Raw genomic sequence first — 18,062 nt, 5'->3', positions numbered from 1 at the left:
AAGAAAAAAAAAATTGTGAATGGATGAAGAGATAAAAAAGTGAATGGATGAAGAAAAAAAAAATTGTGAATGGATGAAAAAATAAAAGTGAATGGATGAGAAAAAAAAATTATTTGTGAATGGATGAAGAGATAAGAAAAGTGAATAGATGAGAAAAAAAAATTGTGAATGGATGAAGAAAAAAAAAATTGTGAATGGATGAAGAGATAAGAAAAAGTGAATAGATGAGAAAAAAAAAAAAAAAATTGTGAATGGATGAAAAAATAAAAGTGAATGGATGAGAAAAAAAATTGTGAATGGATAAAGAGATAAAAAAAGTGAATGGATGAAAAAAAAAAAAAAAATAAAAATAAAAAAAAAAATTTGAAAAATAACAAAAATGAAAAACATGTATACAAAAGAAGGGAAGAAAGGAAAGGAAGCACAGGGCCCAAAGCATCACCTATGAGTTGTCAATGAACGCATTCAACTCAATATCAACATTTAGGCCTAAAGGTCTGAGGGAACGGATCTTATAAATCCACTCCATCTCGAGTTTAGAGATGGCCCGTCTTTTAGATCCCCCTCTCCATGGGAGTTTGAGTTTATCAATGCCCATGAACAAAGTGCCGCTAGGGTCTTTTTTGTGTTTGTCTAAATAATGTTTGGAGACTGGGTGGCCCAAAAAAACCCCTTCTAATATTTCCAATATGTTCCCCCAGTCTAACTTTTAATGATCGGACCGTGCGGCCCACATAGTGGAGCCCACAAGGGCAAGTGAGTAGGTAAACCACATGGGTGGTTGAACATGTGATAAAAGATTTAATATGGAAATGAAGCGGGGAATTATTGGTAATGAATTGACACACCTTTCTCTCCGTTAAAGCATTAATAGCACAAACCTCGCAATTTTTACATTTGAAATAGCCTGTCATATGTTGAAAGAACATAGGTTTATGAACCGGAGGGTCACATGCAGCAGATACCACCCGTGAACTGATTGAGGGGGCACCCCTAAAGACCAGCTGGGGTCTGTCAGGAAGGGATGGTCCAAGCACGGGATCATTCTTAATAATGTGCCAGTGTTTGTTCAACATCCTCCTGACAGAAAAGTGCTGGCAGGAGTATCTTGTGATCAAGGGACAGACCAGCTGACAGTCCCTCTGTGCCCTGGTTTTATCAGCCAGAAGAGCGTCCCTGTCCAGTGATACAACCTGATTGAGTTTTTCAGTCAGAAACTGCGCTTCATACCCCTTCTCTATAAATCTGTCCGTCAAAACCTTAGACTGAGCAAGAAAGTCAGTATTGGTAGAACAATTCCTTTTCAGTCGGATGTACTGACTTTTAGGGACAGAGTCCAGCCAAGCTTTATGATGGCAGCTGTCCCTCGGGATAAACGAATTGCGGTCAGTGACCTTGAAATAGGTAGAGGTAAGTAGAGAGTTATTTTCACCTCGTATCTCCAGATCCAGAAAGTGTATTTTTTCCTGGCTGGCCTCATATTTAAAGGATATACCCCTCTCGTTGGAATTGAGTCCATCCATAAAGGAACAGAGAGAGTCATAGGAGCCATCCCATAGGAGGAGGACGTCATCTATGTACCTGGCCCACAGGACCAATTCCGGTCTCCGGTGGGCATAGATGACGTCCTCCTCCCATTTCCCCATAAAAAGGTTCGCCAAGCTGGGGGCAAATTTAGCCCCCATGGCTACCCCCTTAGTCTGGAGATAAAACTGTTTATTATGCCAAAAGAAATTATGTGTAGTGGCATATTCTAAAAGCTCCATAATAAAACGTTTTTGCTTCTTGGGTAGGGAGGCATCCTTATCTAGGAAAAATTTCACCGATTTAATACCCCAGTAATGGGGGATGCTAGTGTATAGAGAAGTGACATCGGCAGTCACAAGCCAATGCCCTTCTCTATAATTACTAGTCTTGAGTAGATTGATGGTATGTCTAGTGTCCTTGATATATGCTGGCAGAAGTTGTACAAGTGGTTGGAGGAAATTGTGAATGTACTTACCTGCCCTGGAAGTAATGGAATCTATTCCACTAATGATGGGACGACCCGGAGGGTGAATTGGGTCTTTGTGGACCTTGGGCAGGTAGTACATGACTGGGATTCTTGACGCAACCGGGATGAGAAAAGATTTCTCCTTCTTGTTTATAATGCCAGATTGAAAACCATTATCCACAATCCTTTCCAATTCTTTTTTGAAACGGATTCTGGGATCCGACTTAAGGGGTTGGTAGGTGTCCCTGTCTCCAACAAGTCTCTCCAATTCGTGAAGATAATCTGACTTGTCAAGGACCACTATACCCCCCCTTTGTCGGCTGGCTTTATAACAAGGTCCCTACGTTCACAAAGTGAATCCAGACCCAACTGTAACTCTCTCGTCATTTTCATTTTCTGAACCTTCAAACGATCGAGATCCCTCAAAAGAACATCCCTGAAGACTCTCAAAGAGGCAGATAAGCACCCGGAGGGTTAAATAGGGACGCGTTGGCTAGGCCAGACTGTCTGATGGTGTTGAGACCAACAGTTTGGGGGGCAATGGGGTTGGACAGCATATATCTCTTGATGTTCAATTTCCTGATATACTTATGTATGTCCATATAGGTTTCAAATTTATTGAGTGTTTTGGGCGGTACAAACTTGAGTCCTTTGTCTAAAATTGAAATTTCTGTTTCAGTTAGAGGTGTTTTGCTCAGGTTAAAAATACCCCTACCGCTTACACCCGCTTTCTTTTTGCCCCTTGATTTCCTCCCCCCTCGGACTCCTCTCTTTTTTCTATGGGTCCTAGATGGTTTTGATGGGCTCTGGGAAAACCCCAATGCTGGGGTTGAGGATATTGGCCCTGTCTCTGTCTATAGGGAGATTGCCAGCCACCTCCCTCTCTAATCTGAGAAGGGGGGGGTTGGTGCCAGTATGGTCGATCATTCTGTGAACCTCTACCTGGAGTACGTGGTCCAGAATGATAATCTGCTCTGTACCCATGATGGTCATAGTTATCATAGCGATACCCCTCATCCCTCAAGCTCTGAAAGCGATTCTGCGTGGATATAGGGTATCTAGAGGGGTAGTCGTCCGTATAAGCTCTCCTAGGGGAGTCATAACTATAGGGGAAGTCTCCAAAACCCTGTGAGTGATATTCCTGATTATGTTGATTGTACTTACTGGGTTTATGATTTTTGGGTCCCTTTTTGTGGTTTTTACCGGTTTCCTTCTGCTGCCTAGAACGTAGTTTAGGCTGAGGGGGTTTACCTTGTCTAACCGGAGATTTTTTTTCTCCTCTATTCACTTTTCTTATCTCTTCATCCATTCACAATTTTTTTTTTTTTTTCATCCATTCACTTTTTTTTATCTCTTTATCCATTCACAATTTTTTTTTTTCTCATCCATTCACTTTTATTTTTTCATCCAATCACAATTTTTTTTTCTCATCTATTCACTTTTCTTATCTCTTCATCCATTCACAATTTTTTTTTTTCTTCATCCATTCACTTTTTTTATCTCTTCATCCATTCACAATTTTTTTTTTCTTCATCCATTCACTTTTTTATCTCTTCATCCATTCACAATTTTTTTTTTTCTTTTTTTCTCCATCCATTCACTTTTTTTATCTCTTCATCCATTCACAATTTTTTTTTTTTTTTTGGGAGCATAGTGATATGTTTAGATATTATACATTATAATGATTTAGTCGCATCATTGTGATACCGAGTGCTCTTCACGTTCATGGATGGGCCTCCATTTATTACGGTGTGACTTTAATACATATATATATTTTTTTCATACATGTGTTTTTTTAATGTGGTTTTATTTACGGAGATGAACGTTGTTTCTTTTCCGTACGTTTCCATATATACTTACAATTTTTTCCACCACATCTTGCCTCTTGGTGAGATTCAGTGATTTTCTCCTTTCTGCTCTGTCAGTTTTACGTTCCAAATTAGCATCTGTAAGACATATTAATTGTCTAGTAATACTGGGCTTCCTCCTCCAGATGGCGCGAGAGATTGGCTCTGCTGGGAGGGGCTGAAGTTTTGTTTAGTTTCAGTCCTATGTGTCACCTTGGCAACATCCATTCACTGAGGAGCACCAGGTAGAGGCTTGGGTTTTCCCTCCCCTGAGAGTGGAGGTGAAAATGAGGCTTGGTGTGCACTGTTATACTATATAGGGGATGGCTTAACACGTAGCCCGTGCCCCTTTGAAGACGTCTACTAATGACGAAACATGTAGGGCGTGGCTACGTTGTAAGCCGTCACGATTGCCCCATGTTATGCACGGGTTATTACAATTTTTATATGCCGGCTTGTTTTTAATTGTATTTTCACCTCACGGAGCGTGCACTCTCCGTTGCGGTCTGTACTTTTATTTAATAAATTCCGAAACTTTTTACACTATTGGAGCTCTGCTCTTTTGTTTTTTCCTTTGCCACACTGGGAGCAAGAGAGCTTTCCTTCCCCCCTCTCCAGGTGTTTCACTTGGACCAGCCCGGATCGGAGACAACATTCCTAACAGCTGCTGGGGAGATCTTCTCATTACATGGTCCCTGCAGAGGGCAAAAATCTGCATGCCTGATAGACCCTGCCAAGGAGGGGGTCCAACACGGAGGGTAAGAGTCCACCTTTATCACTTTCTTACTTATTGGAGTCACCGCCAGTGGATTTGCACTATCCTGCACATCTCTCTCCCTTGTCAATCCACTCATAGGGGGATTAGTTGCTGCTGAGCTGTATAGTGGATGGAAGCTTTTTTTCACTGATGAACTTTTTATATTTGAACCCATGGACTGAGTTTGTTTGATTTTCAGATTTTCATGCTATTAATATCATTGTATTTCACATGTACACATTTTTTGTTTCTTCTTTTTATTTGAGTTTTTATGTTTTGCACTTATATATTTTTACCACTCATGGAGTCATTTACTTGCTCTCAGTAGATTGTGGTTTTTACTACTACCCACATGTATTCACATCTATGTGTGTATTTTCATATAATTAGCGCACTTTATTTATTTTCTATTTTTCATGGTATACACAGATATTGGTGTATTTTGTGTGCAGCTTTTACCTTTGACCTTTTTTGCTCTGCAGCGCAGTTTTTCTTTTTCTTTTTCAACTTGTGATAGAAAGAGGGGTATCAGCAAAGCTGCTTCAACTCCCTATTGTCTGGGCTGAGGGCGGGAGCTGAGGACATCCTGACGGCTCCGACCCAAATATATCACATCACACGTGAAATCCCGAATCCTCCGCGGAATAAAATCTTCTTCTGGTCATGTGATCACGACATCAGCTGACAAGCTTAGGGGCGGGGCTCAGAAGTCTCACATAGCCTAGATATTGATATATAGATATTGTTAAACACAATGATAAAAACAATAATAAAAACAATGAAGGACATGGTAAAATGAATAAGTAAAAGATATATAAACCATTTTTGCAATAAAACAATATGAAGCATAATAAACATATATCATGGCTCTAGCTGGGTAACGAAAATGTCTTTGTGAGGATATATTTTTCTATCTCAATTTGGAATATAGCTGACAACACAGGAGGAGGGTAGAAGGACTACAAAGGAAAAAATCAGTGAATAATCATGATAGAATCGTAGATAATTCCAAGGTCTCATTGATTCCCCCTGGGGACAAAGTGTCGAGGGAATATATCCAGTATGTTTCTCGTTCACACAGCCTAAAGAACCTTTCTGCTTCAGAAAGGTTTTTGGGCATTTGTTCCAAAACCCACACTTTTAGGCCATGAGTGGAACCTTGCTGGCATTTTGAAAAATGGCGAGGGACACTATGTTTATGTTTACCTTCCTCGATCTTCCTACGATGTTCGCCAAACCTTTGTCTTAACGGGTGAATGGTGCGGCCTACATACAGTATAGTAGCTGACAGGGGCAGTATAGGCAGTAGACCACGAAGTCAGATGAGCAATTGTAAACCTCACTGATATCGTATGTCTTACCTTTGGTGGAAAACTGTTTCTGGCCATGCACCACAAATTCGCAGGTTTTGCACAGAGCTTTCCTGCACTGAAACATGCCATGTAATGGAAGTAGGCATAGGCGTGGGCTGGGCGGTGTGAGTAAAGGTTTTAATTTACTGGGAGCAACTTTATTTTTGACATTCAGTGCTCTTCTATAGGTAACAATTGGAAATGTGGGCAATAAAGTCTTAAGATGGGGATTCTCCAGAAGTATTGGGCAATGCCTCCTGAGGATAGTTTCCATTCTCTTGTGATCCCGGTGAAATCTGGTGATGAAACGGACCGACTGATTGGTGGCTACTTGTTTCTTGGCCTGTGCAGGGGTATCTGTTAGATAGTGCCTATATGCATTTTGGATGAAAGATTCAGGATATCCCTTGTCCTTCAATCTAGCTCTAAGCACACTGCTTTCGTTGACGTAATCTAGATGGTTGGTGCAATTACGTTTCAGGCGACAGAATTGCCCTCTAGGAATGTTATTTTTCCACTGGTGGTGGTGACAACTTTTATAATGCAGAAGTGAATTGCCGGCCGTGGGTTTGGAGTAGTTTCTAGCGTGTATAATATCACCCTTGTGATAAAGCTACAAATCTAAAAACGCCAACTTTTCTGCATTGGATACATGGGTGAACCTGAGGCCATGGGGATTGCTGTTACAATGTTGGATAAAATCCAGGGTATCCTGAGGAGAACCACTCCAGATGATAATTATATCATCTATGTACCTGCCATAGAATACAAGGTGCCTGGAGTAGGGGTTGTTGTCCCATATGAACTCATGTTCCCAAAGGCCCATAGCCAGATTTGCATACGAGGGGGCAAAATTAGCCCCCATCGCAGTGCCTTGTACTTGAACATAAAATTGATCGTCAAAGGTGAAATAATTGTGTTCAAGACAAAATTCAGCACAGTCCACAATGAACGTAGCCTGTCTATCATTCATAACCTGATCTTGAAATAAAAAATAACGGAGGGCTTTGAGACCAAAAATGTGTGGAATAGATGTATACAAGGAACTGACGTCCAGTTACAGCCAGGTATAGTCATTGTTCCAAGTATATGGACTGAGCGACTCCAAAAGGTGAGTACCGTCCCTGATGTAGGACTGAAGGCCCTGAGCCAATGTCTGCAGATAGTGATCTATATATTTGGAAAGTCCTGATGTCAGGCTATCAATAGCTGCTATGATAGGCCTACCTGGAGGATTGTCTAAGCTTTTGTGGACCTTTGGAATATGGTAGAAATATGGGGTACAGTAAAAGTCTTTGATAAGGAATGAAGCTTCGGATTTTTCCAGGATGTGAGATTTGGTTGCCCTTTCGACTAGAAGATTAAGTTCCAATTTGAACTCGGGAAGAGGATCCTTGGTAAGTTTCCTATATGTTGAGGTATCTGCTAGAAGATGATATGCTTCTTTGATATAGTTGTCCCGATCCATAATGACAACCCCTCCCCCCTTGTCTGCTGTCTTAATGATTAAATCCTTATTGTCAGCAAGAGATATTAGGGCTAGGTGTTCCGGAGGAGTGAGTTGTCCTAGGTTTGGATTACGTGGGGATGGATGGGAACATAGCTTTTTTATATCAGCAAATACCATATTGTAAAACGTAGTGATGTGGGGACCTTTGGACTGATACGGGTAAAAGATGGATTTAGGTTTTTGTACTGGCGGTGAGGTGGATAGGTGTTATGTATATAAATCAAAATTGGAAAGGGTGCCATCTAGATTGGGTTCCTCCAGTTGTTCCAACATGTCAACATCAAAATTAAAATTAAGCTCAACAGATGTGGTCTCTGTTGGAGTGGGTTTGTCAATGTGGAAAATCTGGGTGGCCTCAGGATGTTTGGTTTTTTGAATGTCAAAGAATCTTTTGAGTGTAAGCTGTCTTATGTATTTGTTCAGATCTTTGAATAACACATTAGGATTTGGCTTAGTGATGGGCGCAAAATTAAGGCCCCTACCAAGTAATGTAATCCCTTCTGGGGAAAGAACCTGTTTCGAAAGATTAAAAATCTTTATAGTTTCCGAAGTTTGGGATGGCTCTTTCCTCTGTTTACGTCGCCCCCCTCTGCAGCCTCTCCATCGTGTTTTCTTTTTTGTGGAGCTGCTGGAGAGGGGTTCATTACTAAAAAAGAATCATTAGCCACAGAGCAGTGACCCATGTCCACCAATAATTGAGATCCAAAGCCGAGAGGGTTCTGTTTAGAGATGGAACGTGTAGGTGTAGTAGGGTGAACCCGTGGTTGGGTGGGAGATGTAGAATCGGATCTAGAAGCAACTGTAGTTTTGGAGGCTATGGAAGCACTGGCTATGTTGTTAGCAAGTTTTGGTTACTGAAGCCCCCCGATTCCCTCGTGAAGACTGAGGAGAAGAATACATTCAATACCTTTGCCATCTCCCCATCCTTTGTAACCAGATGTCCTTCCTCATCCTTTATGGGGCCAATATGGTCTGTCCTCCCTTTTTTACTGTTTACATACTTAAAGAATTTCTTTTTTTGCTCTCCTCCTCTATGTGTCTTTCATGTTCAATCTTAGCCATCCTTATTGCACCCTTACATTTCTTGTTGCATTCTTTATAAAGTCTGAATGCTGATGATGATCCCTTAACCTTGTATTTTTTGAAGGCCATCTCCTTTGCTTTTATATGCATTTTTACATTGGAGCTAAGCCATCCAGGACTTTTGTTCGCTCTTTTAAATTTATTATCCAATGGGATGCATTGGCTAATGCCCTTATTTAATATGCTCTTAATGCAAACCCATCTCTCCTCTGTATTCTTTGTTCCTAAGATTTTATCCCAATTTATGACCTCTAGCAAGGTTTGTAGTTTAGGGAAGTTAGCTCTTTTGAAATTTGGTGTCTTTGTATTCCTCTTATGTTTCCTATTTGTGTGATTTATACTGAAGCCAAGCCAATATACTGTGATCGCTGTTAGCTAAATTGCCCCATATTTCCACATCCGTGATCAGGTCTGTATTGTTCGTAATCAGTAGATCCAGTAACGCTTTATCTCTAGCTGGTGCGTCTACCATCTGACTGAAAACATTGTCCTGCAAGACATTTAGGAACTGGCTAGCCTTAGATGAATGCGCGGTTCCCTCCGCCCAATCTATGTCTGGATAATTAAAATCCCCCATTATGATAACACTTCCCATCCTTGCTGCTAATCCAAATTGTGATAGGAGATCTGTCTCCCCTTCCTCCCTCAGGTTAGGGGGCCTATGGCATACTCCCTGTATTATTTCCCCTTAGCTTCATCCCTTTGGAGCTCTACCCATAAGGATTCCACCTCCTTTCTAGGTCCCTTAGTGATGTCATCTCTCCATTCACTTGTACATTATTCTTGATATATAGGCATACCCCTCCAACTTTTTTACCCTCTTTATCCTTGCGATATAGGGTATACCCTTGATTCTTTGCCAGCCAGTCATGAGAGCTGTTGAACCAGGTCTCTGAAATCCCCACAAAATCCAAATCCTGCTTGTACAACGGTATCTCTAGTTCACCCATCTTGTCCGCCAGGCTCCTGGCATTGGTGAACATGCCACGTAGTTTAGATCAGTCGCATATTATCATCTTATTGAGTGTTCCGAGATTGCAAATAGGACTTGCTACTATACTTACCTTGGGTTTATGTGCTTTGGTCAACCTACCATTAATGCCCCCAGTACTACCCTCTGGAATATGCTCCGCGCTGACTATCTCTACCTCTGGACCCTCCCCCCCACCTTTAGTTTAAAAACCCCTCTAACTTTTTGGCTATCTTCATTCCCAGCTGATCTGCACCCTCCTCATTTAGGTGCAGTCCATCCCTTCTATAGTACTGGTTATCGACTGAGAAGTCGGCCCAGTCCTCCAGGAACCCAAACCCCTCTTTACCACACCAGCTCTTCAGCCACTTGTTTACTTCCCTAATCTCCCTCTGCCTTTCTGGTGTGGCTCAATGTGCCGATAGTATACTCAAGAATACTACCTTGGAGGTCCTTTTCCTCAATTAACTCCCAAGTCCCTAAAATCGTTCTTTAGGACACTCCATCTGCCTCTGACTTTGTCATTGGTGCCAACGTGCACCATGACACCTGGGTCTTCCCCAGCCCCTCCCAGTAATCTATCCACCAGATCCGTGATGTGCCGAACCCGTGCGCCCAGTAGACAACATACAGTTCGGCGCTTCAGGTCTTTGTTACAGATTGGCCTCTCTGTCCATCTAAGAATTGAGTCCCGCCAGTCACGCCCAGTCCCGCCATTGGACCTGTGTTATGTTCATCATAGGGCGGGACTGGGCGTGACTGTGAGCGGAGCCACACATGTGAGGTATCGTAGCGATCGTTAGAGTGAGAGCAATAATTCTAGCCCTAGACCTCCTCTGTAACACAAAACATGCAACTTGTAGAATTTTTTAAATGTCGCCTATGGAGATTTTTAAGGGTAAAAGTTTGTCGCCATTCCACGAGCGGGCGCAATTTTGAAGCGTGACATGTTGGGTATCAATTTACTCAGCGTAACATTGTCTTTCACAATATAAAAAAATTGTATACAATGCAGGAGTATATACTGTACAATATAGTGTATATAGCACAGGGTTTTGTACTGTACCATATAGTGTATATAGCGCAGGTGTCTGTACTGTACAATATAGGGTATATAGAGCAGGTATCTGTACGTACAATATAGTATATTTAGCGCAGGAGTCTGTACTGTACATTATACATATGTATCGTGGGAGTCTACTGTACAGTACAGTGTATATAGTGCAGGAGTCTGTACTGTACAATATAGTGTATGTAGAGCAGGAGTCTGTACTGTACATTATATGTATGTATCGCGGGAGTCTGTACTGTACAGTACAGTGTATATAGTGCAGGAGTCTGTACTGTACAATATAGTGTATGTAGAGCAGGAGTCTGCACTGTACATTATACAAATGTATCGCGGGAGTCTGTACTTTACAGTATAGTGTATATAGTGCAGAAGTCTGTACTGTACAATATAGTGTAGGTAGCGCAGGAGTCTGTACTGTACAATATAGGATATATAGCGCAGGAGACTGTACTGTACAATATAGGATATATAGGACAGGTGTCTGTACTGTACAATATAGGCTATATAGCGCAGGTGTCTGTATTGTACAATATAGTGCAGGAGTGTGTCAGTCTTTCCAATTTCCCCCATCCTCAGTCTACACAGCCCCCCATCCTCAATCTTCACAGTCCCCCCATCCTCAGTCTAGACAGCCTCCCCATCCTCAGTCTAGACAGCCTCCCCATCCTCAGTCTTCACAGTCCCCTTTCCTCTCTACATTCACAGAGCATTTCTCCCAGGCTCCAGTGAATGAAGTCAGTGCCCTACCCCCAGACAACCACTCTCAGCTTGAGCAACAGGATTTATGTGTGACTGACAGTAAAGTCACACAGGATCCCTTGGCTGGAGGCAGAGAGCAGCAGTGACAGACATGGCTGCAGCGCCTCAGGCTTGTCCCCTCCACAGGTGCAGTGTGGATGAGAGCACAGTGGGCCCCATCCCTCTCAGGGCCCGTGTGCACCGCACTGCACCTATGGATGATACGCCACTGGGAAAGAGGCATCCAATTACCCAAAAGACATTAGTGAGTACAGACCAGTGTGTGAGATCCCAGTGACTGTGTGCTGCTGCTGTCCCTCTTGCATTAGAGTCAGCCTGTACTCAAAGTGGGCATTGTTCATGGTGTCCCTGTGTAGCTCAGCCCATTATTTGCTGCTGCAAGGACTGTGCTTGGAATCTTTAAAAGGAAGATAGGTGTCCTTGAGTCACTACTTAACATTGCTAATGTATCCCACTGTTACCCTGCTCCCATCCAAGTTCAAGTTTTTTTTCGATAAAGCCTCAAAAGGAATATCCCTAGACTGATCGTTGAGCTGGAAGAGTGACTGAGATTGTGTGCCTGGCTGCTAGAGCATTTACAAGGGAAAGAACCTGGGGACAAAAACAGCAGGCCCTTTAGGGGGTGAGAGCTACAATAGAAATGCAAGGCATTTGTGTGTGTGTGTGTGTGTGTGTGTGTGTGTATATATATATATATATATATATATATATATATAGACAAATACAAATATATAAACCGTTTAATCCAATCTAATTGAAAAATATACTAAAAAGTATATAAATAAACTCAAGCACAGAGATACTCCTCTAAGTAGTTTTTGTTTCCCTGGGATCCTCCCACAATCTGTTCACATTCAACAATAAACAAAATACTGGAATAGAAGCAGACAACTGTAATGGGACCTGGAGGGGGGTCTTTCTCTAACTGAGGCCCTCTCAGTGGCCTTTAGAGAGTCCCTGCTGTGGGTCACTGTGGGTGGCAGGGCTGGCACCTGGTCCCTTGCCCTGCTGTGGGTGGCTGGGTTGGCACCTGGTCCCTGGCCCTGCTGTGGGTAGCTGGCTGGCACCTGGTCCGCGGCCCTGCTGTGGGTGGCTGGGCTGGCACATGGTCCCTGGCTCTGCTGTGGGTGGCTGTGTTGGCACCTGGTCCCTGGCCCTGCTGTGGGTAGCTGGCTGGCACCTGGTCACTGCTGTGGGTCACTGTGGGTGGCTAGGCTGGCACCTGGTCCCTGGTCCTGCTGTGGGTGGCTGGGCTGGCACCCGGTCCCTGCTGTAGGTCACTGTGGGTGGCTGGGCTGGCACCTGGTCCCTGACCCTGCTGCAGGTGGCTGGACTGGCACCTGGTCCCTGTCCCTGCTGTGGGTGGCTGGGCTGGCACCTGGTCCCTTGCCCTGCTGTGGGTAGTTGACTGCCACCTGGTCCCTGCTGTGGGTCCCTGTAGGTGGCTGGACTGGCACCTGGCCCCTGGCCCTGCTGTGGTTGGCTGGGCTGGCACCTGGCCCTGCTGTGGGTCGCTGTGGGTCACTGTGGGTGGCTGGGCTGGCACCTGGTCCCTGGCCCTGCTGTGGCTGGCTGGCACCTGGTCCCTGACCCTGCTGTAGGTGGCTGGACTGGCACCTGGTCCCTGCTGTGGGTGACTGGGCTGGCACCTGGTCCCTTGCCCTGCTGTGGGTAGTTGACTGCCACCTGGTCCCTGCTGTGGGTCACTGTAGGTGGCTGGACTGGCACCTGGCCCCTGGCCCTGCTGTGGCTGGCTGGGCTGGCACCTGGCCCTGCTGTGGGTCACTGTTTGTGGCTGGGTTGACACCTTGTCCTGCTGTGGGTGGCTGAGCTGGCACATGGTCCCTGCTGTGGGTCACTGTGGGTGGCTGGGATGGCACCTGGTCTCTGGCACTGCTGTGGGTGGCTGGATTGGCACCTTGTTCCCTGCCCTGGTGTGGGTAGTTGGCTGGCACATGGTCACTGATGTGGATCACTGTGGGTGGCTGGGCTGGCACCTGGTCCCTGGCTCTGCTGTGGGTCACTGTGGGTGGCTGGGCTGGCACCTGGTCCCTGCTGTGGGTCACTGTGGGTGGCTTGTACCTGGTCCATGGCCCTGCTGTGGGTGGCTGGGTTGGCACCTGCTCCCTGGCCCTGCTGTGGGTGGCTGGGTTGGCACCTGGTCCATGGCCCTGCTGTGGATGGCTGGGTTGGCATCTGGTTCCTGGCCCTGCTGTGGGTAGCTGAGTTGGCACCTGATCCCTGGCCCTGCTGTGGGTAGCTGGCTGGCACCTGGGCCTGCTGTGGGTGGCTGGGCTGGCACCTGGTCCTGCTGTGGGTGGCTGGGCTGGCACCTGGTCCTGCTGTGGGTGGCTGGGCTGGCACCTTGTCCCTGGCCCTATTGTGGCTTCCTGTTGTGGCTTGCTGGCATGTCCCCTGACTCCTCTCCTCTTCTCTTCTGGGTAGCAGTGGCATCTCCAGCTTTCATATTTAGGGGGGGCACATGTGGGGACAGGGACAAAAGTAGGGCGGGCAACTATAAAATGCAATTATATATCCTGGGGCCCTTTACTACGATCCCACAACAGCCTTTTCACATGTTCTGCAGTGAGCTCCCTTCCTACTGTAGGGTCCAAAGCAGTGGGAGAACTATCAGGGTTGCAAAGTTTGTCTTGCCACCGGGCCCTGGTGTTCTGCCACTGTGGGTTTCCCCAGCCTCCCCTATTGACATCGCTGGTCTGGTATCTCTTGGAATTTACAGGTTGGTTCTCCTGTCCTAAGGAAGGGAGAAATCAGTCTGTTTTTTCAGTAACTGAGAGTCCTGGTAGAGTACTTCCTGCAACTCGCTCTTCTCCCTGCCAATGAGGATGCAGGGGAAGGAGCAAATCGGGCGGCCATGAGCGCTTGCATTATGCAGTGTCAGCGAGCAGAGGGAGGGGGGAGGAATGACCTGCAGGAGCTGACTGGGGGCGCTCTCCCTCTTAGACATTGCCTTTTTGTAAAAAAAAAAAAAAAATGGTGGGGCACAGCATAATTTTGGGGGGGTCAGGGCCCCCTCGGGCCCCCCTAGGGATGCCATTGCTGGGTAGGCACTGTTTGCCGAGGCAAGGAATGGGAATGGACTCAGAGGGAGGCGGCGGCCCATCCGCGTACACTATTAGGTTTGCAGCAGTAGGTGAGCAGGCGCAGTGCACTGAGTAACATGTAATGACATCGCATGGGCCTGCCGCGCGCCTCCGCGCACTGGGCCTGCTCACCTGCTGCAAAGCCTCCTTGGCTGGCTTCTTCTACCCGGGCCCGAAAAAGATGGTCGCTGTCGCCACGGACCAGTCACCTACTGCAGACACCTTGGAGCCAGATGAGAGAGAAAGAGAGGAAGTGAGTGCGGCCCCCCTGTAACCTGGATAGGAGGAGCAGTGGGGGAGGCTGCATACAGAAGAATCATTCTCTCCATCTTCCTCCTGCAGTCTCTGAAAACCTGCGAGAGGGAGAAGAGAGGCAGGCATCCCATGACTGCAGGAGGAAGATAGAGAGAATGATTCTATATGCAGCTGCTTCACTGCTCCTCCTATCCTGCTTCTTTCTGCTGCCCCCCCGTGCTCTCCACTCCACCCATACTCTTTGCCCCCTTATGCTCTCCGCCTCTCCCCCGTGCTCTCCAGCCTAGTGCTCTCTATCTCCCCCCATGCTCTCCGCCGCCCCCCCTTGTGCTCTCCACATCCCCCATGCTCTCCGCCACCCCTCTGTGCTCTCCACATCCCCCCATGCAGTCTGCCACCCCCGTGCTCTCCACATCCCCCCATGCTCTCCGCTGCCCCCCTGTGCTCTCCACCTTCCCCCATACTCTCCGCCACCCCCCTTTGCTCTTCACCTCCCCCCATGCTCTCTGCAGCCCCCCTGTGCTCTCCACATCCCCTCATGCTCTCCGCTTCCCCCTGTGCTCTCCACTTCCTCCCTGTGTTCTCTGCCTCTCGCCTGTGCTCTCGCCCCACCCCATGTTCTCAAGGTTCCTCCCTGTGCTCTCCACCCCCCCATGCTCTTTCCTGGCCCCCCTCACCCCTGTCTGGGAAAATTTAAGCTTCTCCCTATAAGCAATAATTTCTTTGCGCTTAAAAGAACAAATACAGCTCTCTCATATGATGCTGGGAAAGCGCACTTTGTATGTCTCTCAGTAACACAAACAGAGATGCTGGTATCACGTTAAGCTCAGCCAAACCCTCCAGAGAATAGCCAGGCTCCTTTTATTTATACTAAAAACATGGATAACAAAAGACACTTGTATTCATTCAAAAGAACCAATCACACACATGTATATATTCAAATAGAAATGCAGTAGTGACATGTGCAGATGGTCGTGTGCAAAACCATGTGGCAAGCACATGGCTCTGAACACAATCGTGGGCACACTCCCACTGCTACCAATGATGCGAGCTATACTCTATCATGGCTCAGTGGGCCATAATTTTGTATGGTTATGCTATGGTTCCCATGTACGCAGATCTGCTTACTTAGGAGTTTAAATGCGGTCGCCATGGAGTGGCCAGTCCTTTGGTGAGGCATAAACAAACATCCTTAAAAGAGCAAACAGATCAGCCATGGAAGGTTTCCAAAGCCAATGGTCTTCCACCAACGTCTGTATGTGCGAATACCCTCACATGAGCGTATTATAGCAAAACAGACACTGGGGGACATCTGACAAAATACATCTTCATAAATTTTCCACAACAGTCCCTCCTCTTGTCATATGCTCCCATGTGTCCCTCGATGAATCTTGATCTTCTTCTTACACCTGGAAATGAATCAGTCCTTACAGTTCATATGCATTCATAACACAGCTTGACTTGTAGACTCTGTTTTTCAGGAGGGATGACTTATAGGGAGGACACGACATGGTGAGCTGTAGTAATCGCCGGTCAGTCTGGGATCCTCTGTGTCTTGTCGTGGGCTGGGCTTCAGGGGGTCTCATCTTGGTGAGGAAGATGTGGTCATCTGCTCGGGCTCTGTTCACTCGTCCAATCAGGCAACAGAAGCACCTCATCACAGCATATAGAAGGAATAGAAACAAAAATAACACGAGTATATATACCCCTACTTCCTTCAACTATGATCCGCTGCAAAATAAAAAATTAAATCCCCAAAGTTTCCCAGACCCTTAAAAGGACTTCAACCTTCACTAGCTATAGCTCTTGCTTTGCCTTGCAGGGATCTAAACCTTATCCATATGGGCCTGAACTTTGTCACTAGTATCCCCGATCCAGGTATAACAATCTTTTCCTATGATTTCACAGAAACCCCCCTTGGACTGTGGGAACTTCCGTGTAGCTTCAACAGTTACATGAAACATCCCATCCTCAATGGATGAGAAATTGTTCAATTGTTTCATAAGCTCAAGCCCCCACCATGTACAAGCAGGAAACCATGCCCAGACCTGGTCGAGGTTGGTGAACAATTTCCCTCGAGCTGTCCCTGTCATTCTTACCTTCTCTCGCCCTATCAGATCCTCATGATCGGCCGCGTCATAAGATGCTTGGACGAGTTTCACCAGCACACATGAACCTCTTGCATTAGGAGAATTACCTTATAAGCTGTAGATCTGCATTAATACCAAACTAAAGTTGAAGCACACTTGTGGGCTACCTAGTTGTTCTGATACCAAAGCTGGCAAGAACCAGAGCTATTGTTAAAATTATAAATAATTTTACCCTCTAGAAATGTATCATTAAATTCTATTGACAAGTGTCTGTTTGGATGTTACTAGTTTGTCAAAACTCCTCATGCCATTATGAACATCATATATAGCATGTACCGCCGTCATCACTGGGGTACTAGAGCTCGGTGGAGACTCAGAGTAGACCCAACCAGGTGTCCTGTTTGCTTTCTTAGCTAGTTGGAAAATACACTTTAAAAATATGACGTGGATCCAGTTGCCTCGTCCCTCAAGCTTCTTTACAATGACCCAGTCACCTGGTTGGAAAGAACGTAAACTGGTTATTGTGCCAGGGTCCAGGAGGGACTCATGAACCCTGTGGTGGACCTTTTGAAATTCATGTTACAGTGACTGCACCTACCCCATCAGCTTAGAATGTAAGTGACAGCTGCTGAGGAAAGTACAACTCTGGTTTTGGTTGACCTCCAAACAAACCTCATATGGCAATAACCCAGACATGTGGGAACTTAATGACTGTGGTCACTGCATAACCTGTGCATGGCTTACCAACTAGGGTGTAATACCTGGAACCACAAAAAAACAAAAAAACGACAATAACTAAACCCTCTGTAACCCTTACTTTCACGTTCCTACTGAAATACAACACCTGTGACATGTAAGAGGGCTGTCGCGGTAGGTTCAAACATTTTCTTGTTGCTACATACAAACAATGGGAAGACTAAAACAGGAGACAAACATTTACATACAAATGTGGGGGAGATATTTCATAGTTCAAAACAAAAATGAAAAAAACAAAAACAACCATATGGAATGCTACCTTCACTCTTTTAGCGATAGAAAAAAATACAATGGGAAAAACACGAGAGCATCTCAAAATCTTTGCATGGACCTGCCACACAAAGTCCAAAAACAGGCAAGAGGGCATTGATAATTTTTAAACACACAAATGTATACTACACATCCATCAATCCACTCATCATAACAGATTTCTGAAGCCACGGCTGAACTACTCCCAAGGTATTCTGAAGCCACGGCTGAACTACTCCCAAGGTATTTTAAAGTATTTTTATTT

This window comes from Aquarana catesbeiana, linkage group LG03, assembly GCF_042186555.1.
Source record: "Aquarana catesbeiana isolate 2022-GZ linkage group LG03, ASM4218655v1, whole genome shotgun sequence".
In the NCBI taxonomy this organism is placed as follows: Eukaryota; Metazoa; Chordata; class Amphibia; order Anura; family Ranidae; genus Aquarana; species Aquarana catesbeiana.
Note: the sequence above shows the minus strand (reverse complement) of the source record.